The sequence below is a fragment of the Herpailurus yagouaroundi genome, unplaced genomic scaffold (genome assembly GCF_014898765.1).
Source record: "Herpailurus yagouaroundi ecotype Mexico unplaced genomic scaffold, PumYag 192, whole genome shotgun sequence".
In the NCBI taxonomy this organism is placed as follows: Eukaryota; Metazoa; Chordata; class Mammalia; order Carnivora; family Felidae; genus Herpailurus; species Herpailurus yagouaroundi.
In genome coordinates this window covers 6,542,303-6,569,371 of record NW_024412423.1, presented here as the reverse complement: position 1 = coordinate 6,569,371, position 27,069 = coordinate 6,542,303, and the positions used below count along the sequence as shown (strand labels likewise).

The 27,069-nt window shown below is 37.1% G+C and overlaps 1 long non-coding RNA gene across 3 annotated transcripts in view; it reads left to right on the top strand.

The window, feature by feature from the left end:
- The window catches only part of LOC121010567 (uncharacterized), a 191,944-nt gene that overhangs the window by 90,589 nt on the left and 74,286 nt on the right, over positions 1–27,069 (top strand). Inside the window, exon 2 of one of the 3 annotated variants that reach the window (XR_005781234.1) lies at positions 19,608–19,633. The exons of the other annotated variants lie outside the window; for them this stretch is intronic. This is a non-coding gene — a long non-coding RNA (uncharacterized LOC121010567). The remainder of the gene's footprint in view (positions 1–19,607; positions 19,634–27,069) is intronic. 3 annotated transcript variants of the gene reach the window in all.

Below are 27,069 nucleotides of genomic sequence, written 5' to 3'. Positions count from 1 at the left end.
CCCTTCCCACTCTCTCCCCTTCCCTCTCTCTCCGCCCCTACCCCATTCAGGTTCATGCAAATTTGCACTCTTCCTCAAAAATAAATAAACTTAAAAAAAAAAAAAGAAAATACGCTAACGTAGTGTTTTCCTTTCGGGATGTTGAGTTGCTCAGGCTAGCTGAGTTTACAGGATTAGAAATTATTTGGTGATTATTTACACAGAGGTGATAGGTGAATGCAAAACAGGAACCCTCTCAATGTGAAAATGTGGAGCCTAAAAATACGTCGATTTAGGGGACGTGTGGGGGCACAATAGTTTCTACGGAGCATAGTCTTGTCACTTAACCATTGTGTGACAGTTGATAACACAACATGGCAATGCAAACTTCATGTAGAGAAGCACCATTACCACTAACCTCTTCACTTTCTTAGGGTGTTGAGGAATTTCTTTGTGTAGCCACACTCCTAAAGTAATGGCCCAAGGGTAAATCTGTTGATAGGACAATAAGATGATGTAGAGGGCCAAGTGCTCGCCTCTAAATTTTCCGTAAACCCGCTGAGCTGTGAAGACTAGATCTAATGTACTCTGTTGTGGCTTGAACCTCTGCTGGGAGTACATGATTAACAGTGTTGTGAAACAATGCTGACGAGGACTGTGGCCAAGAACCTCCCTGTAGTATATGGTAGCTAGACGAAGACTGGGCCTGCCGATGCCAAATCAACTGATGTGCTCTGTCAAAACTGCGAGTCAAGCTGTTTATTTGCCATTGGGGAGAGAAAATGACCTGAAGATTGCCTGGATTTTACTATTTATGACTGCCTCTCCTGGCACCGTGAGGACAGACTTCCTGCTGGAGTCTGTGTTTCAACCTTTTGTTCCCCTAGCTAATCGTTTTTGTTAACAGCGAAGTGATTAAAAACATGGCCTTTGAGGTCAGAATTCAGTCCCCATCACTTAGTTCTGTGCCGTCGCCCAGAGTATTTGAATGCTCAGTCTCAGTTTCCTCCTCTATAAATGGGTATCATCATAGTACCTCACTCTGAAGAGGAGAAGGTAATGAAGATAAAAGGGGAAAATATATGGAAAAGTCTTAAAATACTGGCTGGCACATAGCACTTAAAGTGAATGTTAGTATTTGTACTATTAATATTACTAATAGCTCTTAATTCTATAAAACTACCTATAAACTTCAGTGAAAACTCCTTTTTATGAGCAATCATGTTGGAATTATGCTTATCTTTACTTTCTTAGGACATTGAGCCCTCTTAAGAGGCTATAGCTCTGACCACAGTTGAGACTTTAATTTCAAAATTAAAAATATATTATTAAAGTTAAAGTCAAAATTGGAGCACCTGGGTGGCTCAGTCAGTTAAGCATCAGACTTCGGCTTGGGTCATGATCTCGCAGTTCATGGGTTCGAGCCCGGCATCGGGCTCTATGCTGGCAGCTCAGAGCCTGGAGCCTGCTTAGAGTTCTGTGTCTCCCTCTCTCTGCCCTCCCTCATTTGTGTGCACGCTCTCTCTCTCTCTCTCTCTCTCTCTCTCAAAAATAAATAAACCCTAAGAAAATAAAAATGAAAAATAAAGTTAAAGGCAAAGTTAAAAAAATAAACCCAAATGTACTGTTAGTACTTAACTCTAAAACTTTGGGGTCTTCAATTATATGTTTCTAGATATGGATTTTAATTTAAAATGTAACAACTTTACATGTGTCAGTATTAAGTACTTTTCCATTTACTGGAAGCCAATAGATTTGGGCTCTCCTTTAGCTTTGAAAAGAAGGTGTCCCAACTATAAAAATAGATGTTTTATATAATTTGTCTTCAAATAAATTGTTCTTATTGCTTCATTTATTACAAATTAAAGAGTTTTATATCTCCCCTTTACATCTGCATGGATGAGAAATCATGTGTTCATAATGCAGGGACATACCCCAAGCTTATGATGAAGAATAGGTCGAAATAGCCAGATATTTATTTATCTACCAGCATGATCAGCATTTAACTGGGGATCCTAAATTAGTTTCCTCTTTTTTCTTTTCTTTTCTTTTCCCCATCAGAGATGGTTAACATTGAACCTCCCTCCTACGTGAGGGTCAGTGTAGCCATAATGTCCTTCTGCTGTTATGGTGTATGCACCCTAAATTTAGATGAGGAAATGCAGGTTGGCAAGCAGGTCTGGAACCTTAGAGGCCTTCACTAGGTCATTCCATTAGTCACAGAATCTGGCTGATTAAATTTTACTTAGGATTCTTGATTTAGTTGCACTTACCATGATGTGGGCAGTAAGGTCTTTGTTTTATTCCAAGAATATCTTTAAAACTATCACATATTTTGAGAAGCAAACCTCATCACAGTCCATCTTCCTTGCAAATGAATATGTGTCAGAATCATTACTGTAGTGACAGAACCTCCTAACCTTTTCTGAAAATAGAATTCTAGTTTTAAAAAGTCGCTTTCATTTCCATATGTACTGACAGCATTTGGAACAGCCCTGGAATTTAGAATGGTTCTCAAACTAAGGAATGCTTGATATCTCTACCAATCACAGCAGCTTTGGAAAGGCATTTACCCAGGAGGGATATTAAATAAACAGCAAGTGGGGGTGCCCGGGTGGCTCAGTTGTTTAAGCGTCAGACTTCGGCTCTGGTCATGATTTCGCCGTTTGTGGGTTTGAGCCCTGCATCGGGCTCTGTGCTGCTGGCTCAGAGCCTGGAGCATGCTTCAGATTCTGTGTCTCTCTATCTCTCTGCTCCTCCCCTTTTCATGTTCTCTATCTCTCTCTCAAAAATAAATAAACATTAAAAAAAATTAAAATAAACAGTAAGTGAATGTTCTAAATGTATTTAGAGGCACCTGTGTGGCTCAGTTGGTTAAGTGTCCCATTTCGGCAAAAGTCACGACTTCATGGTTTGTGGGTATGAGCCATATAACAATGTTGTGGATCTCTAGTGTATCGTAAAATATTAGGCTACTATATAGTTCACACCAAAGGTAACTCTATTGTTATTCCCCAGAAAATGTACTCTCAGAAGTTGACTCACTAGTTACATCATTCATTCAATGATGATTTATTTAGTCTGACAAATTTGTTGAATTATTTTGTGCTCTGTAATTATAGTAGTGAACAAATACTGTTTCTTTCATTATGGAAATTCTTAGGGGAGGAGAAGAACCAAAAAAGTCAATACATCTCATGTCAGATGGCAAAAAATGGAACGGGAAAAAAAGCAAAGGTTTCAGGAAATAGGAATATGAGAAGGGAAGGGGAAGATGCTATAATGAACATAGGTATGATCTCCACCAAGTACTATATGTTGGAGCCTAGACAGAAATGAGGAGGCTAGTTCACATTTAGGATATGCCGCTAGACAGGAGCATGATTGGCTTGATGAAGAACCAGTGATAAGGCTAAGTGTGGCTGAAGCAAAATGAGCAAGGGAGAAGCAATAGTGGACGAAGTGAAAGGGTTACAGGTGAAGGTGTTGCCATATTGGACCTTGAGGGAAATTATAAGGACTCTGGCTTCTACTTAGATTGACCTGCCAAACATTGGACGCTGTTGAACAAAGGAAGGAGATGACTTATCTTGTGTTTTAAAGGCATCGCTCTCATTGCTTTGGGAAACTACACTGAGGAAAATAGGGTGTGAAGAGAAGCTCAAGGCCAATTAGTAGTCCAAGTAAGATGAAAACCGAAAATTGCCCATTGGATTTAGCAGTGTGAAGAGCTTTTTGTGACCTTGACAAGAAAACCATCCCATGGCATTTGATACAAGCACACCCAGAAATGGGTTTTGGCATGCTGTATTAGGGATCAACTCCTGTGGAGGGAAAAAAAGAAAGCAGGATAGAGGATGAATTTCAACTGTCATGCGTTTGAACTGTGAGGTAGGCTCCAAAAAGCCTTGGGCCATTTTGTGGAGTGCTACGAACATGAAGGGAGTCTGAAGAGTGTTCTGCATTAAATATCTGGGTTTTTATGACCCAGAAAAAATCAGCCATGGGATTTGTGTCCACAAGGAGAGACACGTGCTTGGGTAAGGCAGCTCTCTGTAACGGAAGTAGCTAGGGGCGGGAGTCTATTTGTGCAATGATTCAGTAGCAAAAGAAAATGCCAGCACCAGACATGGGGACATTGCTGGAGTGATGTTACTTTGGAGGTGAAAAAAAAATGGCATCTAGCTGACCTTTGTGCAAAGTAGTGATGATCAAAGTATAATCAAAGTGTGCATATAAGTCAGTCTCTTTTTCCGATTTCGTATCTTTAGTGACATTAAGCTTATGTTTATTGGCGGAAAACTCACAGAGGAAATCTTAAGCCTATTTTTTGATACTCAGTTGAACAAGTCCTCTCTTTAGTGGGTGATTCTAGAAGTGTTTCCTTTCCAGATTCCTCAATGAATTATTCACTTCAACAACATGTAAAAATATCATGCTGCCATTATGCTTAAAACTTGATCGAACAGAAATGCATCAAGATGAACAATGTTTTTCTACTTGGTAAAGTTTGGTTCTTAAAGTTTCCTTAAATGCATAGCAGCAGCATCTTTTCCCCATAATGGGGAGTGAAATGTAGGTGGGCTTTAGGAGTGGAGATGTGCTAATAGAAAAATCCGGAGTGGAACAACACAGTAAAGGTCAGTGACTCCCACTGGGATGGCATTTATTTTCCTCACCAACTCACCTGCCATGGATCATGGTGGATACATGGACACAGCAAACTGAACAGAAACTAAGCACGTAACATACAAATCCTATGTACATTAACTTTGCTATATCTTAGTTCACCGCTTCAAGTCTAAAACAGAGATATTACTAAAGCCTCCTAACTTTGTAGTGAACATGGCTTTAAAATTTATATTGGAAATAAAGAAAATGAGCAGTACTGTGTGTTTCTGTGCAGGCAATGGAAATTACTAAGAAACTTGTCTGTTGGACTGCTGTGCACTCTGGTTAAGCGGGTTGGTCAGGCAGGAGCAGTTTCTGGTAGAGTTAACTAATGTGGGCTTGTAAACTCTTGATAGGTTAGTGAGAAAGGACATAGAAATTTCTCGTGTGGCGGGCGCTGAGTAATGCATTTGGCAGACAAATGAGAACAGCAATTGATGACCTCTGAATGTTTCTTCCAACCTTAGGATTCTCTTCAACACTGTCCCTGAAGCGCTGTTTGCTTGCTGAGAACTGAACCACTTTATTTCTCTACGCCTCATTTCTCTTCCTGATAAATTTGTGAATGTTCTTCTAACACATCTGGTGAAATGGTTGTAAGAAACCTATGCCTAAAAGACTATTTCCACCTAGTTTCGATTCAGCTAAGTTTTGTCAGCTGACACTAGAACACCCCCATAGTTTCTCAAGTCTCTTTCTCAAAATGTGAAAGAGGTTATAAATGTATCAAGAATTCATCAGTATTGCTTATCAGGGCCATAGCCAGAAAAAAAGGAATCATCAAACTCAGGCAGTAACAAAGAAACCACACAGAGTTCACACTGGATTCCAGTATCTTCCCCCTTTTTGTTCAAATCCATACTTACTTCCAATACTCAGCAACCACTCCATTTAGGGTGTTCCATTGCCAGAAACACTCTTTTTGCCATAAGTTGTGCAAATCACTCCCTCCCAATATACATTCTTCAGTTATTTCAGGTTTCATCGATTTTTTTTTCTCACAAATTCAATAAAGATTTATAGTTTGTGAAAGATTCTTCTAGATGTAATTACACAAGGACAGGTACCTCTCACAAGTGTTTGAATTGTCTTATTCCATCACCAACACCTAACTCAGTGTCTGCCATTCAAAGACTCTAGGTAACTGCCCTCCACATGCACTGATACAGTCATGAGTTTTCTAAAGGGATACTCTGTGCATCCTTAAAGGGTGCAATCCAGGTCTGGTCAAATATATGGCTTTTAAATCAACATGCACCCTTTTAGACCTTTAATCAATTATATTTCTAAGGATTGACTGCCGTTTGCATTTTTCAAAGAGCTTTGGCCTAGATAATTTGGATCAATTATCCTGAAAGTGAAATTGGCAGCCACTGTTTATTTATCTGGGAAGCTAGTGAAAAGGAATTAAAAAAAAAAAATTCCTCACAAAGGAATACAGTTTTTCCCTTTAACTTAATCTTAAAAGAGTTCAGAAACAAAATACAGCAAAAATAATTATCTGCTTGTTTAAGAAATACTCTTTGATGCTCCAGGGTTCTAAACAGTAAGCAAAGCCATTCGTTTAAAACTAAAATCTTGAAGAGAATTAACATAGATGATTGTATGCATATATGGACAAGGCACCTCTAAAAGAGTTTTGGGTATAATAGTGCATCTTAAAAACATGATACTACCAAAGTTAAAACACAAATGAGGAGACATACCAAATCCAGGACAGTAGCTCTTGAAGGGGAAGGACAGAGGGAAATGGGACTGGGGAAGTTTGTAAAGGGCAGTCCAACTAGATCTGTATGGTTTATTTCAAAAGAAAAGATCTGGAGCAAGTATGCCAAAAGGAGAACATTTATCAGCTTGAGGTTAATTACCAGATATGGAAACTTACATTTTTCCATGTATTCCTTGTATATTACTCTGTTTGAAGTTTTTGTTGAGTAAAACATTTACCATTCTGCTACTTTTCTGTAAGTTTCCTGTTTTGAAAGGTAATGGCTGTCTTTCATTGTAGACTGACACTTCGATAATAGTCACTTAAATCTCCCGAATGTGTATTAAACACCTAATATATACTTAGTTCCATGATAATAACATAGACCAGTAATTTACAAATTTCTACTTTCAAGAAGCTTATGGACTAGAAGGAGAATAAATCAATGAATTACCTAAATAAGAGGGACTCAAGGATTGTTAGGAATACTACTACCTGGAATAATAGGAACAGTGGAACATGGTAAGGTGGGAATTCTGGAGGGGATGAAGGCTGAAAACAAAAAAAGCAAATAGGAAACTCAGTACAGGTTTGAGAAATACTGAATTACACAATTTCATTTAAATACTGGCACAGGTGTGGAAGCAGAAAGATCTGAAGCTGGCATGGTTGCTTGTGACATTAGGCACACATTTGTTTATCTACAAATTAGCGGAATTAAAAACTGGATTCTAACTTCCAAGTCACAGCAGGAAATAAAGGGAAATGAAAACTTGTTTCTATTTTTTTTTTTTTTTTTTTTTGCTTTATAACATTGTTCACAGCTAAGGAGGAGCATGATACTCATAGTGAATTTTTTTTTTATTTTATTTAAAAATTTTTAATGCTTATTTATTTTGGAGAGAGACAGAGAGAGAGACAGAGAGACAGCGTGTGAGTGGGGGAGGGCAGACAGGAAGGGAGATACAGAATCCAAAGCAGCCTATAAGCTCAGAGCCGGATGCGGGGCTCAAACTCATGAGCTACGTGATCATGACCTAAACCAAAGTCTGAAGCTTAACCAAGCTACCCAGGCTCCCCCTGGTTTTTGCTGGCTACAGAGAAATAGGACAAAGATGAGTTTGATGATCAACAAAAGTCACAAGTCATTCTGAAGCTATTACAGCTTCCCGGTTTTATGCATGAAATAAATTGGCAATATAACATTTAAGGAAAGACTTAAAAATGCAAGTGTGAATTAACAGGAAGCCAATTTATGGCAAATTTTAATATATCCCTTTTAGTTCCTGCCAGGAAAAAAAGCATGCAAAAAGGTTGTATTATAAGGTTTCTCAACGGATAAAAATGAGTATCTGTACCTTATAAAGATAGTTCATGCCTCTGTTCAAACACTGACTTGGTATAGATAAAATTGGAATAAAAGTTAACACATATCAAAGTCAGTCGAACAGAGAAGCTGATACTGGCAGCTGTAGCTCAGGACCAATAAGACATTCTGCAATGATGAATGTTGTGTACTTTCACTCTGCAATGATATAGGTAGTAGACACGTGTGCCTACTGAATACTTCAAACGTGGCTAGTATAACGGAGGAATGGAATTTTTCATTTTATTTCGTTTTAATTGATTTACATGCAGTCACATGTACGGTAGTAGCTTATATACTAGATCACCCACCTCTAGCATTTTCTGTGTTTACGTTTCCAAGTGTTTGAATTTTAAAATATTTTCCGTCTATTGTTAATTTCAGGCTTTGCTAAAAGGCGGATTCAGAAGCCATGTGTGCTATTTCTGACATTAATAATAATGAATAGGGGCACCTGGGTGGCTCATTCGGTTAAGTGTCCCGCTTCAGCTCAGGTCATGATCTCACAGTTCATGAGGTGGAGCCCCACATAGGCTCTTTGCTGACAGCTTGGAGCCTGGAGCCTGCCTCTGATTCTGTGTCTCCCTCTCTCTCTGCCCCTGCTCGGCTCAGGCTCGCTCTCTCTCTCTCTCTCTCTCTCTCTCTCTCTCTCTCTCTCAAAAATAAATATTAAAATTTTTTTTTTAAATATAAAAAAAATAATGAAAGATTTATTTGTGGCCCTAAATTCCAGCCTTGTAAACATTCTTTGGAAGCATACAACTCATGTATATAAGGTTTTGTAATGTTAGTCAACAATAATAGCCCAATTGCTGAACACAGAGTAGATGGGATTCCAGAAAATTTTCATATTAACACTGTTGTGTTAAAAAGGATTTCTGGCTAGAGTCTGTAACAGGAACTGTGCATTTAAAAATGTTTGATTGGAAGTAGTTTTAGTAGGTCACCAAAAAAAGAATGAAATAGCACTGGGCTAACGAAGCTAATAATAACTAAGATAGAGATCTTTTAACTAAAATGTTAATCTAATAGTAACCTGCGCTAAAGCTTCTTCATTTTCTCCGAGCTGGTGAAAAATAATTTAAGGCTTTAAACATATTATTTCTTCATTTATTAAATATATCGTACGGATATAAATGCATCTTTTAATCACCTGACTAAACAGAAAAGCAATGCATCATTTCAAATGCCCCGACATGTCTGAAACTGGAAATTCAGCTTAATAGCAGCACTGTTTAGCTCTAATTAGCTTTGGAAAGCAACAGGCAATTTATTATGACAGCAATTTAAAGGAACTCACTCAAGATTAGCATCCTAAACTGAACATGTAACACATTCCTCCTTGTAACACTTTTGGATTCATGTGTTCTTTTTCCAAAGAAACATAAACACGAATCTCAGCCATCAAGGAAATAAATGAACCAAATCATGCCAGTGACCCATACGCGAAGCTACTATGATAACAAATGAGTTTACATCATTGAGAAAAACCATAGACATTCAAATGTGGTCGGGAAAACAGAACAGAAGTGCAAACAGTATCCAAAAACTAGTGTGGGGATACTATTTCAGAACCATCAAAGGCAATTTGAGAAGATTTATTTTCTCAAGATGAAAACTAATTGTAAAAATTAAGAAATTCTGCTACAGGGAATTTGTACTTACTGCAAAAGTACCGTGTCTAGAGTATTTTCTAAAGTGTGAAGCAAGTATAAATTCTAATTTTTCAGCAAGCCTTCTGAGGATAATAAATTGGAAACAACCTAGAGGTACCTTCATACTTATCATAGAGATATCATATGTTACACTACTGAATGAGCATTAATGGTACCATATAGTATGCTCAATTTCAGTTTTACTGTTTGACTTCTTTGACTAGACTAAGATTACATAGCAAACCCAAAAAAGTGGTAACTAACATTCTTTGGTTAGTATACAGGTTGGCATAGTAGTTTAAATTAAACTCCTGGAAAATAGTTTACTTTTAGGAGAATTTAGGGAAGCAGTTTGTTGTGTATTACACAATCATTTATTGATGTTATGTTTAATATTCCAAATAAATGTAATATTTTGTTTAAAGTTAACTAAAACCTGGAAACAAGGCACAGAATGGTTTTCTGTTCCTTCAGTGTCATACTAAAGCACTGAATTATCAATCTAGGTCATCTGAATTTCTAAGAGAATGTGACTTACCGGACTTACTGTTGACTACTAATCAGCACCCAGATTCTGCAAAGTTAGAGATTAACTTGAGGAAAATAGATAACAGGCAAGTTGTTTTTCAGACAGGGTTGATGTCATTGATTTCTGTCTTTACAGAGAAGATAATCCCCAAGGTTATGATTTTAGTAATCATTTTTAAAATCCAAGCTATGTTTTTCCAAAACTTTTTCACTTATTATTTTATATCTTTTTTTTTTTTTTTTTTTTTGCCCTCTTAAACCTTTATGGTCATTCTGTTGGTTCATTGTTAATGACTCAAACAACACTTGGACACATGCTCACCAGAATTTATATGACCGTTATCCTTTTAACATTTTGTTCCTGATCGCTGTTATATTTTGTTGATAAGATTTTTAAAAGCTAGTAGCATTCTTTGGAAGGCCTGGCAATATTTATCATTCAAAAAAACCCCACAAAAACCATAAGGTTATGTGATATTTGAGGCTGAGGTAAGCTACGAAAGAGTATCATCTCTGTGTGAAATAGCTTATGAATCTCCACACACCATCTGTTCATCACAATCAATGCAATGACCATCAGACGTAAGAGGAGGCAAATCTGGAAACTTCCAATTTTGTAATGTTTTTAAGCCATCATTATCATTAAGGCAAAATTCATTAAATTATCTGTTGTGTTGAGTCGTAGATGGATCAATTTAACATGGTTCTTGCCTCCTAGGAAAAGACCAATTTAAATAGACACTAGTGATAAATTCAAGGGCAAAATGACATACATGTAAATTTATCACCATTCATCGACTAAATGAACAAGAGGAACGTTCATTTTAAAAACAAGAGAACATGTGTGGTCTCATTCCGAAGTTACAAACAATATGGTTTTTATTCATTCTGGTACTGAATTACAACTCCAAAATCTTGGAATTTGAATAAGAGATTTGACTGTAGACAGTTTTGTGATTTTTTTTTTTTTTTAAAGCTCTAATACAGCAGATCAGTGGCTGTGGTCGGGAATCTACTACTAAGCACTTGGTGGAGGAAACACTAAAGACTGTGAGTTGATTTCTGGACTTAACCCAAATAATATGTTACAGTTTGTCTCAGTTATGTTATTCTTTTTCTGTGTGACCTGCTTGTGAGTAATGATAAAACTCTGCAACAGCCTTTGAAATACTTGTTTTGAAACCGAGATCTCGGTGCAAGGTGGGCTCATTCATACTGGGCTGTCATTACTTCTAGGCCCTTCCAAAGGCCAAAGCTAAGAGATTTAGCTGTGACTTGGTACTGATACTAAATCAGTGCATCCCCACAGGCTTCTCCCTTACCTTCTCCTGATGCATAGTTTTCTCCCCTTCTTGCATAGTGAGGACCATGACCAGAAAACGTAGTGATGTTATTATTATTTTTTTTCCAAGAGAGAGCAAGTGGGGTTGGGGAAGGCAGAGAGAGAAGGAAAGAGAATCTTACACAGGTTCCACACTCAGCCATGGAGCCCAATGTAGGTACCGATCTCATGACCCTGAGATCATGACCTGAGCCGAAATCAAGAGTTGGATGCTCAATGTACTGAGCCACTCAGGCACCCCTGATGTTACTAATATGTATCTTCTCTTTTATTTCCCATTTAATCTGGCTAGGGATTTCTCTTTTTGCTCTGAAAGGATCTGCTTTTCGTCATTTAAGGCTTGTGGCTCACATGAGGTAGAGAAGTGACATAAAAAGATCATGCTCTGGGCTATAGTGTTTTTCCTCTTTTTAATTATTATTATTATTATTTTTTTTGATATTTAGGAATCCTGTATCTTCAGGTTATTCTGAAAGCACGATCTTCATATTTTTTCCCTTCTTTTCAGGGTATACTTGAGAGATATACAAGGGCCGCTATTTCCTTTGAGTATGTAGAAATCCAGGATGCAAATTTTAACCTATTCATTCAACGTTGGTTTAAGAATTTTTTTATTTTTTGTAATGTTTGTTTATTTTTGAGAGAGAGAGAGAGAGAGGCAGAGACAGAGGGAGACACAGAATCCGAAGCAGCCTCTGAGCTGTCAGCACAGAGCCCGATGTGGGGCTTGAACTTATGACTGTAAGTGATGTCATGTCCTGAGCCCGAAGTCAGACACTTAACTGACTGAGCCACCCAGGTGCCCCAAGGATATTTTAATATAAATTTATTACTAGTTACATTACTATAGTCATTTTATTAATAAATGCTTAAAAACACTTGAATTATTGTTGATTATTTTAAGAGTTTTAATGTTGGGGCGCCTGGGTGGCTCAGTCGGTTGAGCGTCCGACTTCAGCTCAGGTCACGATCTCGCGGTCCGTGAGTTCGAGCCCCACGTCGGGCTCTGGGCTGATGGCTCAGAGCCTGGATCCTGCTTCCATTCTGTGTCTCCCCCTCTCTCTGCCCCTCCCCCGTTCATGCTCTGTCTCTCTCTGTCTCAAAAATAAATAAAACGTTAAAAAAAATTAAAAAAAAAGAGTTTTAATGTTAGGAATAATGGTTATTTCTTTAACATAACAAATGATCTTCATCCCAGTCATCCTCACATACAATGACTCTAAACTCAGCATTTCCATTAATATCAGTAATAAGTTGAGTATACCTGCTAATGATATTACTATTTAATATTGCCTTAGAAGGTGTACAGAAAGCAATAAGCCATGAACAGCTACAGAGGTATAAAAGTGAGGAAAAGTGTATTATTTCAAATATTATTGCAATATAATTGGAGAATCAATACCTTAAAATTTTTAATTGTTTAATGTAGTAGAAACACTGTAAATACAGACATTCCATTCCATAGGCTTTATTAAAATTGTAACAACCCATTGGACATTTACTGAAAGATTTCTTCACAATAGCAAAACTACATTACACATATTTCAAAGAAAAGGAAAAATAAACGTGATACCAAAAACAAACTAGCAGAAACTGAAAACAAAAAAAAGAAGAAAATGACACATATATATATCTATATATCTATATATCTCAAAGTTGAAAAATTAGTATTGTAATGTTATAAATCCTTCCTCATTAAATTTAAAATCATTTTGGTAAGTTAAAAACAAGGGGTGCCTGGGTGGCTCAGTTGATTAAGTATCTGACTGTTGATATCAGCTTAGGTCATGATCTCACAGTTCATGGGTTCAAGCCCCGTGTCAGGCTGCGAGCTGACAGTATGGAGCCTACTTGGGATTCTCTTTCTCCCCCTCCCCCCCCCGCCCGCCTGCTCTCTCTCTGTCTCTCTCAAAAATAAACATTGAGGGGCGCCTGGGTGGCTCAGTCGGTTGAGCATCCGACCTCGGCTCAGGTCATGATCTCATAGTCTGTGAGTTCAAGCCCCGCATTGGGCTCTGTGCTGACTGCTCGGAGCCTGGAGCCTACTTCAGATTCTGTGTCTCTCCATCTCTCGGCCCCTCCCCTGCTCATGCTCTGTGTCTCTCTGTCTCTCAATAATAAACGTTAAAAAAAATTAAAAAAAAAAACACATCAAAACAAATTTAAAATAATTACTGATAGGTATATACTTACTGCCATTTTGTTAATTGTTTTACTGTTATATTTGTAGTTCTTCTTGTCTCTTTCTTCTTGATTTCTCCTTTGTGATTTGATGACTTTCTTTAATATTATGCTTGGATTCCTTTCCTTTATTTTTGTGCCCTACTGAAGTTTTCAGTTTGTTTACCATGAATTTCATATATAACATCTAATTATACAACAGCCTACATTAAGTTGATAATTGCTTAAGTTTGAACGCATTCTAAAAGCACTTAGTTTTTATTCTTCCCTCCACAGTTTATGTATATGATGTCACACTTTACCTTTTTATTTTTTGTGTCCCTTGACTAATTTTTATAGATATGAGTAATTTTACTACTTTTAACCTTTGTACCAGGTTTATAAGCAAATGATATACCACCTTTATTGTTGGTTTGTTCTCACCAGTGAACAATTTTCATTTCATAGTTATTTTAGTTCTAGTTATTGCCTTTTCTTTTTGCCATTTAAATGATTATGTGTTTGGGTGTGAAGCTCCTTGGGTTCATCTTTATGAGGGTGTTCTGTGCTTCCTGGACCTGGATGTCTGCTTCCTTTTCCAGGTTAGGGAAGTCTTCAGTTACTAGTTCCTTTCAAATCAGTTTTCTGCCCCCTTCACTCTATCTTCTTTGGGGATCTCCACAGTGTGAATGGTATTATGCTTGATGTGGGTAGGTCGCTTAACCTATCATCATTTTTATTTTTTTATTTATTTTTAATTTTTTACTTTTCCCTATCTTCAGTTTTTAAATCTTTTTTTTTTTCTTTTCTCTTCACCTTATTTGCTTTCCACTACCCTGTCTTCCAGATTGCTGACTCATTATCTGGCATCCTGTAATCTGCTGTTGATTCCCTCTGCTGTATTTTCCATTTCATTTATTGTATGCTTCTGCTCTGAGTAATTATTGTTTTTTTGTTTTTTTGTTTTTTTTTTTTTTTTCTATCTCTGTTGATATTCTCAGTGAGCTCATCCATTCTTGTCTCAGGACTGGTGAGAATGGTTATGACCATTAGTTGGAAAGCTATATGAAACAGGTTGTTGATCTCCATTTAGCCTGTGTTTCTGTCCTATTCTTTCATTTAGAACATACTCCTTTATCTCATTGCTTTGTCTGACTCTCTGTGTTTGTGACTGCGTATTAGGTAGGTCAGCTCTGTCTCCTGGTGCCTTATGTAAAAGGCCTCTTGTGATGGCCAATAACAAAAGTGCTCCAGGGGTGTTGTCTGTGTGGGCTCCCGGCACCCACCTGTTGTGCCTGTGCCCTGACTGGGGCAGGCACACTGGTGGGTGGTGCTTGCTCCTGATTCCGCTTGCTGAGACATCCTCCTGTAGCAACACGTTGGTGTGTTAGGGCATGGGGCTAACTCCTCCCCTGCACAGGGTATCCCTTACTTTGCAGGGCTCTAGCCCCTGCTAGGTGCCTGCTAGGTTTGGCGATATGGTAGTCACTCTCGGGGGACACTAGTGCCAACTGAGGCTCCCCCCTGTGTGTGATAGGGTGGGAACCGCTTTCCAGGAGCACCTTCCAGTGCAAACAAATTGGGTGGTACCGGTCTACAGGGGAGCATCAGAGCTGGATAGGCAGATAGATGGAGAGTGTCAGAATGAACTCTCAGCAGCATGTGGCCAGCTAAGCAGAACGAGGGCAAGAAAACACAGTAACTGCCAATACTTCCATTTGTGAGGAAACTCCTGCACATCCCTGCTTTTCTGGCATGCGTTCTAAAATTAGTCCATAAATTTTCATGTATACCCTCGTTTGAAAACTGCCTCTTCTATTCTGGGTCTCAGACCTAATGATGCAGTGTGCTTGCCCTTTAAGAGTGGGGACTTGGTTTCTTATCGCCTCCTGGCTCTCCAGGAGTGAAGCCCCACTAACATTCCTGGAGCAAAGACCCACCAATATTCAAAGCCAGAAAATGTAAGGTCTCATCCTCCTGGTGCGGGTCCCCGTGGTAGTGCCTGAAGCAGGGCTTGATCGCCTGGCCCCTTTAAGCCCGTGTTATCCCTCGTGCTTGTGGGTCATTATACTGGGTGTTTGCTTCCCAAATGTATCTCTGCCACTTCTTCCCTTCTCCATGAGGGCCTTCTCTTTATACCTCTAGTTGTGGAAGATCTGTTAGGCCAGCTCTCAGGTCATTTTCAGAATGAGTTGTTTACATGTAGTTGTTACCTTGGTGTGTCTGTGGGAGGTGGTGAGCTCAGGATCCTCCTACTTTGCCAGCTTCCCTTGCTCTCAATAACGTTACCTTTTCTTTGTTAATGTTTATTTACTTTTGAGAGAGAGAGAGAGAGAGAGAGAGAGAGAGAGAGAATGAATGGGCGAGGGGCAGAGAGAGAGGGAGACAGAATCGAAACTGTCAGCACAGAACCTGATGCGGGGCTTGAAGCCACTGACTGCAAGATCATGACCTGAGCTGAAGTCAGACGCTCAACCCACTGGGCTACCCAGGTGCCCCAGTAATGTTACTTTTGAAAGTAAACTTTCAAAGTCCCCTTAACGATAATTTCAAAACACTGAGTGCAAAGGCAGTGCACATCAGTATATCTATAGATAATTATAGTAATAATAGAACTGAAAGCAAAAAAAAAAAAAAAAAAAAAAAAGAACATTACTTGTATTAGTCCCACATGGTTGTATTCTAGGTGATTAAGAATAACTTTGTGAATTAACATTCTAAAATAAATTGTATAATGTATGTTATCAGGAATACAACCAATAACTGATGTTTTATTTAAAAGAGTGATAAATGAATAGTGTCACATACTGTAAACACTTTACTAAGACAGGGGTTGAAATGGATCCTTAGAAGTTAATAAAGAGAAACACCGTGAGACCCTGGTCACTGGAGCCTTCTGGCAGACATCACACTTCCGTAAGCAGCCTGTGCAATGAATGAGTGTTAAAGAGGCAATCACTCTTTCAAGTACCTTAGCAGTAGAGTTAAGCGGATGAAGGCAATGGTGGAAAACATAGGGTAATAATCAAAAAGAGTTTTGAGCTTAGATGAAATGTTAGTGGAAAACCTCATGTAAGAGAAGGGAAAAGATAGGAGAAGGGCAACGTGATTGAGAAAATGAAGTTCTTGAGGAGAAAGAAGAAAGTAATTGGGATGTCGATTATCTGTGAAGGAATTAAATAAGAAGTTGAATATCTCTGTCAAAATACCGAAGAAAGGGGATGAAATATTAAAAAAAAACACCCACACATACACATATTTCAGTTGGGGCCAAAATATTTTTCTGATATGTGTAACTTTCTTTATGAAATAACAGCAGCTTTGCTTAAAAGATAGTCCACTTTCTCCCACTAGTTGGTAATGCTGTAAGTTTCCAGTCATAAATATTCATACTATAAAAATAAATATCTTTTCACACTCATTAGGATTTCCAGAGCACTTAAAGTAGTATGTTGTATCATAAATGCAAAAATAGGAACCTTCTGCATTCATGGATGATGGCCTAATAATCCTACTTTTTCTTTTTTTTTTTTAATTAAAGCCACAGTTTTGAACTTGGATGTTTAAGCCATGTAGAAGTTCCCCTTCGCATCTTACCCTCCCCCCTTTTTTGTAACTACAAGTTGTAGGACTGTCTCCGATTCAGTGCTATGGAAACACACCATTACCCCATCGTCGTTGAACAACAAAGTGTTTTACAATGCAAAATATTGACAAGGTTTTGAGAAATGAGAACACTTGCATATTGTCATTTCAAGTAAAATTAGTGTAACTTCTCTGGACAATAATTTGAAATTCTTAGTAAAGTTAAAGACTGCACTTCATAGTTTTACTCAGCTTAATTTAAACCTCCAGGAATAACAGTGTTCATTGTAGCATGGCTATATTAGCAAAGACATAGAAGCAGCTTTAATTTTTACTAATAGGTGAATGGATAACTCTGGTTTATTCACTGGTGAAATGTTACATAGATATAAAAATGGCTTTATTACACAGAAATAACTGCCATAATGTAAAATAAAGAATCAAGTTGTAAAAGGATACGACATTATAGAATGAATGTCTTATTTATGAGTATAAACATAAACTCAAAAAATATAAAAATATATATGGAAACTTTAGAGAGCAACTTGAGGGAAGTGAGTACCACCTGGCAAAAAGGGACAAATGGTAAGGAGTGGAGCCTTAGCTACAACTTTAACTTTTATCAACTAGAAAATTCTTAAAATTAAAAATAATAGAAAAGCTACTTGCATAAATCAAATACAGGTATTAATCACATACACAAATGCATTTAGTTGTGTAACTGCCCATGTACCAGACAGCTTAGACTAAAATTGTTGTCCACCAATTGGGGACTTAAGAATTAATGAGCATTATAAAATATTTTTGTAAGTAAGATTATTTATTTTAATGTTATTCATTTTTTGAGAGAGAGAGAGAGCACAAGCAGGGGAGGGGCTCAGAGAGAGAGGGAGACACAGAATCTGAAGCAGGCTCCACGCTCCGAGCCAGCAGCACAAAGGCCGAGGCAGGGCTTGAACCCAAGGACTGTGAGATCATGACGCCTAACTAACTGAGCCACCCAGGCACCCCAAGAATAAGTATTTATTAAGTAAAGTATTAGAAAAGATAAATGAGGCAGCCAAGTAGTCAGATATGAAGACAAACTCCACTCAGGGTCTGTCAAAGAACTCAGGAATTGACCCTTACGTAAGAGTTAGGGTCTTGGAATTCACACTGAACTCAAAAGTTCAAACTTCTAGTGGTGCAATGCAAATTAAATATTTTTGTGCTGTTATATAAAGTATTAGTGTTATTTATTGGAAATTATGGAGAGTTAATCACAAGCTACAAGAAAAACTGTCTGATGATTAGGGATACATCTATGTGAACATATTTGGAGATGGAGAATTTTTTATGTCCTAAAACATCAGTTCACTTGCCCAGTACTTGGAACCAGAGGTTAAGATTTGATAGAAAATGTAAACAAATAGTACCTACGTACTCAAATATTTCAGAATGCTTTTCACTGAGGTTAATGAGTGTAGAGTCTGATTCATTAACTATAAAGATGGTAGTTCCATTTAGATAAAAAATAATGGAAGGCAGAAGAAAAGGCGGGAAAGGAGGAGGAAAAAAAGCCATCTTTTTTTTAATGTTAAAAAAAGTGATGCTCTGAAGTGCTGATGTGTTCTATTTATTGCATTGGTTGGGCTTTCACAGTTGTGCTCAAATTTGTGATGATATATTGAGGTATCTCTTTATGATTTGTGAAGTCTTTGTACTTGTACTGTACTTGAACAAAAAAAGGACCTTTGTGGAATTTAAATTTTTGAAGTTCAGAGATCACATTGCCAGTCAAAGTCAAGTCGATAAAGTAGATGTTCTGGATAATACTGTACATGTGAAAAGTCCCATGACCTCAAAAGTTATTAAATCTAATTTTTAGTCTTTGAGATTCATAGATGAAAAGCCCGACGTGAATAAGATAATGAGTCTATAAAGCTTCTCTGGTGGCTTAATGAATTCAAGGAGAGAAAGGACATTTCATAGTTACTATTACTAAAATATTAATGCTAATATTTAATCAAGAACAGCAACTTTTTCCCCATAGTTTCCAATTTCTATTGATCATGGTGATGAGATGCTGTCTTTCCATTATTATCTGGACACAACTTGTCCATATGTTGCCCAAAAGCACTCACTTCTTGGCTCTGAGTAAACAGGAAATGATATTCAAATGAGGACTACAATATGGAAATGAAGCCTATTATACTTGCAGATGTGCAGACAGTAGAGAGCTACAAAAGTCCACCTAGAAGATTTGGATGTGAACTAATAACTATAATTATCAACGTGATACCTTTTGTGAAAGGCTTTATGAATTTTCATTTTATCTCCTTTCAGAACCACTTACCTTAAATATAACTTAGATTCCAGCCAGCTATGATGTATCATAGCCATTTTCAGGGGCATATCCCTAGCACACTTTTAATGGAGGGCAGAAGAGAAATTATAATCTTGATAATTTACAGTGACTTGTACCAGGAATCTGCTTGGATAATCCTGTAGGCTACTTGTGCTGTGAACGTATGTGACTGATACCTGGGCTTCTTTCTAAAGCTCTTGGTTTTTTTTGAGTGTCATAATCTTATAAGGCAATTAGGATCACTTAACTTTTTTTTTTTTTTTAAGGAGCTGTTAATTGAGAATTCTGGAAGGTAAGTAATATTCCAGCCCCCAAAACAAAACTGTTTCTACCATGAGCTACTCCTTGGCACCTCTTCCTGTACTTTTTTCTTTTAAGTAATGGCATGTTTAGTTTCTTAATCTGTAGGTTTAAATCCTAGGGACATCTTTGAGTCATTCTTCCTCAGACTCCATATTCTAGTTGTATAAAAATTACAAAGAACAAAAAATAAAGACAAATCACAGATATTCTAGTAAAAACCCCCACAGATCTCACAATGGGAACAGCCTTTCTAAGTATAACATGAGATATTTAATCATAAATGAAAAGACTATTAAATTTTTTTACTGGAGGGGCGCCTGGGTGGCTTATCGGGCTAAGCATCCTACTCTTGATTTTGGCTCAGGTCATGATCTCATGGTTGTGAGAATGAGCCCTGTGTCAGGCTCTGCACTGGTCATAGAGCCTGCTGAAGATTCTCTCTCTCTCTCTCTCTCTCTCTCTCTCTCTCTCTCTCCCTTCTTCCCTCCCTCCCTCAAAAAAAATTTGACCATAAAAATTATAAATGTAAAAAAACAAGAATACATCTTTGTATAGCAACAACATCATATAAAAGTCAAGACAGAGATAAACCAGAAAAATATTATTATAAGGTGAAAAACTAATTATACCAATAAGAATAAACTCTCAAAATCAAGTAAAGAAAAAAAATTCTAATAAAAATAAGCAAAAGGCATGTACTAGGCTGGTATGTGAAGAGGAAATAGATATAGCCAAGTTTAAGTGAAAAAGAAATGCTCAGTATCACAAGTAAAGAAATAAAATGAGACCTCAAGATTCATCTATCATAAAGAATTTAAAAATGGTCATACAAAGTTTTGGGAAAAGCAGAGGGGAAGAGGCTTTACTAATTAAAGATTATTTTAAAATTAGATTAAAATATTCATGTTGTTTTTCTTCCCACTGAACAATTCTAGAGAGAGCATCCAAAGGGAAAGATTCGGACACAGTCATTGTTGGGGTGCCCAGAAGGCTCAGTTGGTTGAGCGTCCGACTTCGGTTCAGGTCATGATCTCGGGTTTGTGAGTTCGAGCCCCGCGTCGGGCTCTGTGCTGACAGCTCAGAGCCTGGAGCCTGCTTCAGATTCTATGTGTGTGTCTCTCTCTGCCCCTCCCGCACTCACACTCTGTCTCTCTCTCCTTCAAAAATAAATAAACATTAAAAAAAAATTTAAGACACAGTCATTGTCATAAACAACAAACAGGTCATGCATAATAGCAAAAAAGTGGCAACTATACAACTGTCTAGTAGTTGCAAAATGAAAGGAAACAAAAATCTTGTACCAAGATGTACAAGGCTGTGTGTTCTGCATTTGCTCATTGCTTCGGCTTTATGCCACTGTCCAGTCACCATCCACTGTCGTCTCAAGCTTTATGTCCTTTTAGTTCTCCAGAGGTGCTGTTTATTTTCTCATTCAATCCAACACTTTTATCTCTGCCTAGTAATTCAGCTTCATTCGCTTCTCACCACCCTCTATCCCATGCCCACCGCTCCTGAGCACTTGATAGTAATTTAGGATTGCTCATTCCCTTTCTCATCCTGTATATTTCCCTGTTGTATTTCCAGTTCAATCAAGGCAAAATCCATAGTGGAATTTCTGGGCTGCCTCCCTAGCATTTGCGACTGGCACCTTGTAGACATTTAATAGTGCTTATTGAGTTAACTTTGTGAATTATTTTGTGTCTATACAATAGAATACACTTCATCCATTACAGTGAGGTCATAGCATATTTGATGACTTCAGTAATGGCTCTTGACATAGAGCTAACCAAAAGCAATTATCCCCTCACCCACTACACTTAATTTTTTCACTGAATTGTACTTGATACAATGTTACCTTGGTTTCAGGTGATCCAATGTAGTGTTTCAACAATTTTATGTTATGTTGTGTTCAACACAAGTGTAGCTACCGTGTGTCGCCATACACTGCTATTACAATACCTTTGACTCTGTCCCCTGTGTTGTACCATTCATACCTATGACTTATACATTTCATAGCTAGAAGCCTGTAATTCCCACTCCCATTCACCCATTTGGCTCCTACCCGCACCCCCGTTCCATCTGGTAACCACCACTTTGTTCTCTTAAGTTATAGCTCTGTTTTTGCCTTGTTTGGTTTTTTCAATTCCAGATATAAGTGCAATCATCGGGTATTTGTTTTTTTCTGCACAACTCACTTAGTATAAGGTCCATCCATGTTGTTGCAAGATCTCATTCTTTTTTATGGCTGAATAATATTCCATGGTGTGTGTGTGTGTGTGTGTGTGTGTGTGTGTGTGTGTGTGTGTGTGTATTACCTCTTCTTTATCCATTCATTTATTGCTGGAGTCTTGGGTTGCTTCCATATCTTGGTTATTATAAGTAATGTTGCATATATCTCTCTGAATTAGTGTTTTGTTTGTTTGTTTTTTTTTACCCATATCCTTGCCAACACTGGTTATCTCTCCATGTCTGTTACTAGCCATTCTGACATGTATAAGGTGACAGCTCATTGTAGTTTTCATATACATTTCCCTGATGATTAATGATGTTGAGCATCTTTTCATGTGTTGGTTGCCCATCTTTATGTCTTCATTGGACAAATGCCTAGTCAGGCGCTCAGCTCATTTTTCAATTGGATTACTTGTGGGTTTTATTTTGTTCTGTTCTGTTTCGGTGTTGAGTTGTATGAATTCCTTCTATGCTTTGGTTCAGGAGGCTGACTTTTTATTTGTTGATGGTTTCCTTCACTGTTGAAAAGCTTTTTATTGGGGCACCTGGGTGGCTCAGTCGGTTGAGCGTCCAACTTCAGCCCAGGTCATGATCTCACGGTCCGTGGGTTTGAGCCCCGCATCGGGCTCTGTGCTGACAGCTCGGAGCCCGGAGCCTGTTTCAGATTCTGTGTCTCCCTCTCTCTCAGACCCTCCCCTGTTCATGCTCTGTCTCTCTCTGTCTCAAAAATAAACAAACATTAAAAAAAAATTAAAAAAAAAGCTTTTTATTTTGGTGTAGTCCTAATAGTTTATGTTTGTTTGTTTTTTCCTTTGCTTGAGGAGCCATACCTAGAAAAATGTGCCTCAGGCCAATGTCAAAGAGATCGCTGCTCTCATTACCCTTAATTCTTTTTTTATTTAATTTTTTTTTCAACATTTATTTATTTTTGGGACAGAGAGAGACAGAGCATGAATGGGGGAGGGGCAGAGAGAGAGGGAGACACAGAATCGGAAACAGGCTCCAGGCTCCGAGCCATAGCCCAGAGCCCAACGCGGGGCTCGAACTCACGGACCGCGAGATCGTGACCTGGCTGAAGTCGGATGCTTAACCGACTGCGCCACCCAGGCGCCCCTCATTACCCTTAATTCTTAACTGGCAAGACAACACTGCCTTGAGACCAGTAGGACTAATGGTAATGGTACCATCAGGATGATGGTTATGTCAGTGATTGCCAGAAGCTCAAGACTTCCAGTTATTTCATTATGCTCTGGATTCTAACATATTTCAGGCTTTTAATACCACCCTTTTTATTTTTTTGAATCCCATCTCCCTCCATTCTCTAACTTCTTTAATCCTTCCACTGTGCTCTTTAAAAGCCAAAATCAATAATTAGTGAACTCCTCCATATTTTACCGTTCTTCTCTCTTCTGACTCTAATAAAAACCTGCCCTTTTCCTAAATGAACTGTTTTCTTCAAAGCTTCTCAAATGCTGGCTCTTTTTTTTTTTTCTACATCTCTCATACTGTTGGATCCAAAGTAAAAGAGAGATCCTCCCTGTTTGCGCATTACCATATCCATATTATCCTTCCTCCCTTCTCCCAAAAACCTTCAGCTCTGAATGTCTTATTATGTGGCCCACTATGTCTCAGTCATCTACTAACCCCAAGCTATACCCCCTCAGACCTTGAAGATTTTATCTCCCGACTCTCTTCAAAGCTACTTCTTTCCTGTTGTCATAGTTCTGTGGTCATAATTTAGGTCATCATATAATCTGTGATACAATTTTAAAATAATTTTTAATTGAAGTGTAGTTGACATTATTTGTAGGTGTACAACATAGTGATTCTACAATTCCTACATTATAAAATGCTCCCTATGCTAAGTGTAATTACAAACTGTTACAACCAAAGTTGTTACAGTATTCTTGACTATATTCTCTATTATGTACTTTCATCCCGATGACTTACTTATTTTAAAACTGGAAGTTTATACCTCCTAATCTCCTTCACCTACTTCACCTATCCCCTCACCCTGGGGGCAGCTGCCTATTTTTGTCCTCTGTATTTATGGGTTTATTTCTGTTTGTTGGTTTGTTTGTTTTTCCCTGTGTGTGCGTCTGTACCTGCGTGTGTGTTTTGTTTGATAGTTTGTTTTATTTGTTTTTAGATAAAACATATAAGTGAAATCATGTGGTATTAGTCTTTCTCTATCTGATGTATTTCATTTGCCATAATACCTTCCATGTCCATCCATGTTGTCACAGATGACAAGATAGCATTCTTTTTTATGGCAGAGTAATTTTTCATTGTATAAATACTACATCTTCTTTATCTTTTAGTCTATTAATGAACACTTAGATTGCTCTGTTTGTTGGCTATTGTAAATAATGCTACAATAAACCTAGAGGTGCTTATGTCCTTTCGAGTGAGTGATTTCATTTTCTTTGGGTAAATACACAGAAAAATATTTACTAGATCACATAGTATTTTTAATTTTTGAGAAACTTTCTTACTATTTTCTATAGTGGCTGCTCCAATTTATATTTTTACCAATAAGACATGAGGGTTCCTTTTATCTACATCCTTGGAAACTCTTATTATTTCATACGTATTTGATACTAGCCATTGTGACTACTATGAAGTGATATCTCACTGTGGTTTCAGTTTGCATTTCCGTGGTGATTAGTGATGAAGAACAAATTTTCATGTGATTGTTGGCCATCTGTAGGTCTTTAGCAAAATGTCCATTCAGGTTCTTTGCCCCTTTCCAATCAGATTATTTGTTTTGTTTCCTGTTGAGTTGTCTAACTTTTTATATTTATTGCATATTAACTTTTTTTTATCGGACATACCATTTTCAAATACCTTCCATTCACTTGGTTGCCTTGACATTTTGTTGATGATTTTGTTAATTGTGCATAAGCTTTTTAGTTTGATGTGATCCCATCTGTTTGTTAAAGCTTTGTTTTCCTTGACTGAGGAGACAGATCTGGAAATATATCACTAAGGGTGATGTCCATAAGTTTGTCTCTATTTTCTTTTAGGACTTTGATGGCTTCATGTCATACATTTAGTTCCTTAACTATTTTAAGTGTATTTTTGAATCTGGTGTAAGAAAAGTGGTCCACATTCATTCTTTGCATGAATTGGTATAGTTTTCCCAATTGGAGAGACTTTTTTCCATTGTATATTATTGTCTTTTCTGTCATAGTGTAATTGCTCCTATATGCATGGGTTTATTACTGGGCTCCCTGTTGCGTTTTATTGATCTGTGTATTTGTTTTTATGGCAGTGCCACAGTTTTGATTACTATAGCTTTATAGTATAGGTTGGAAACTGGGATCATGATACCTCCAGGTTATTCTTCTTTTTCAATATTCTGTTGGTTATTTGGGGTCTTTTATGGCTCCATACAAATTTTAGTATTATTCGTTTTAGTTCTGTGAAAAATATTCTTGATATTTTGATTGAGATAGCACTGATTCTGAACATTGCTGTGGGTGATATAGGCATTTTAACAATATTAATTTTTCCAATCCATGAACTTTGAATATCTTTTCATTTATTTGTGTCCTCTCCAATTTCTTTCTTCTACATTTAATTTATTCCTAGATATTTTCTTCTTCTAAATAAAATTGTATGTGGGATTGTTTTCTTAATTTTTCTTTCTGCTACTTTGTTATTGGTGTATAGAAATACAACACACTTTTGTTTACTGATTTTGTATCCTGGGATTTTACTGAATTCATTCATTAGATCTAAGGGTTATTTGTTGGGGTCTATAGGTTTTTCTATGTATAGTGTCATGTCAACTGCAAACATTGACAGTTTTACTTCTTCATTTTCAATTTGGATGACATTTCTTTCTCTTGTTTGATTGTTGTAGCTAGGAATTTGAGTACTGTGTTGAATGAAAATGATAAAGGTGGACCTACTGCTTTTGTTCTAAGCTTAGGGAAAAAGCTTTCAGCTTTCTACCATTGAGTAGGATGTCAGCTAGATTCATCATATAAGGCCTTTATTATGTTGAGGTATATTACCTCCATACTGTCTTTGTTGAGAGTTTTTTTTTTTTTTATCATGAATGGGTGTTGAATTTTGTCAAAAGTTTTTTCTTTATTTATTGAGATGATCATATGATTTTTACCTTTCATTTTGTTAATTTTCTATATCATGATTATTTTTCAAATATTGAACTATCCCCTCATAATCATTTACACCCTACTTGATTGTGGTGATGGATTCCTTTAATGTATTTGAGTTGGTTTACTAATATTTTGAGAATTTTTACATCTTGTTCATCAGGGCTATTGACCTATAATTGCTTTTATATAGTAGTATATTTGGTATTAGTATCTGGGTAATGCCTTATAGAATTAATTTGGAAACGTCCAAATTATATCCTTCCTCTTCTATTTTTGGAATAGTTTGAGAACGATAGGTATTAACTTTTTAAATGCTTGGTATGAATCACTTGTGAAACATTCTGATAATGGATTTTAGTTTATTAGATTTTTTTAAATAATGATTTAATTTCATTACTAGTAAGCAGTCTGTTCAGATTTTCTCTTTTTTCCTGATACAGTATTAGATTGTATGTTCTAGGAATTTATTAATTTTTCATTGTAATATTTATTGCAGTTTTTAAAATATTTTTGTCCGTAATTTTTCATTGTAGTCTTTAAAATATTTTTATTTCTGTATGCCATTTGGAATTTTCTTTTCTGAATTGATTTTAGCCCTTTTTTTCTTCCTGTGATGAGCTTTAGACAAAAGTTTATCAATTTTGTTTATGTCTTCAAAAAACCAGCTCTTAGTTTCATTGATTTTTTTCCATGAAAAAAAATTTTTTTTGGTCTCTATTTCAACTCTGATCTTTATTAATGTGTGTTCTAATAACTTTAAACTTTGTCATTGTTTTCATTTCTCTAGGTTTCAGGTTAGATTGTTGGAGATTTTTCTAGTTTGCTAAGGGAGGACTTAATCAGTACGAAGGTTCCTTTTATTTTTATTTATTTATTTTTATTTATATATGAAATTTATTGTCAAATTGGTTTCCATACAACACCCAGTGCTCATCCCAAAAGATGCCCTCCTCAATACGCATCACCCACCCTCTCCTCCCTCCCACCCCCCATCAACCCTTAGTTTGTTCTCAGTTCTCAATAGTCTCTTATGCTTTGGCTCTCTCCCACTCTAACCTCTTTTTTTTTT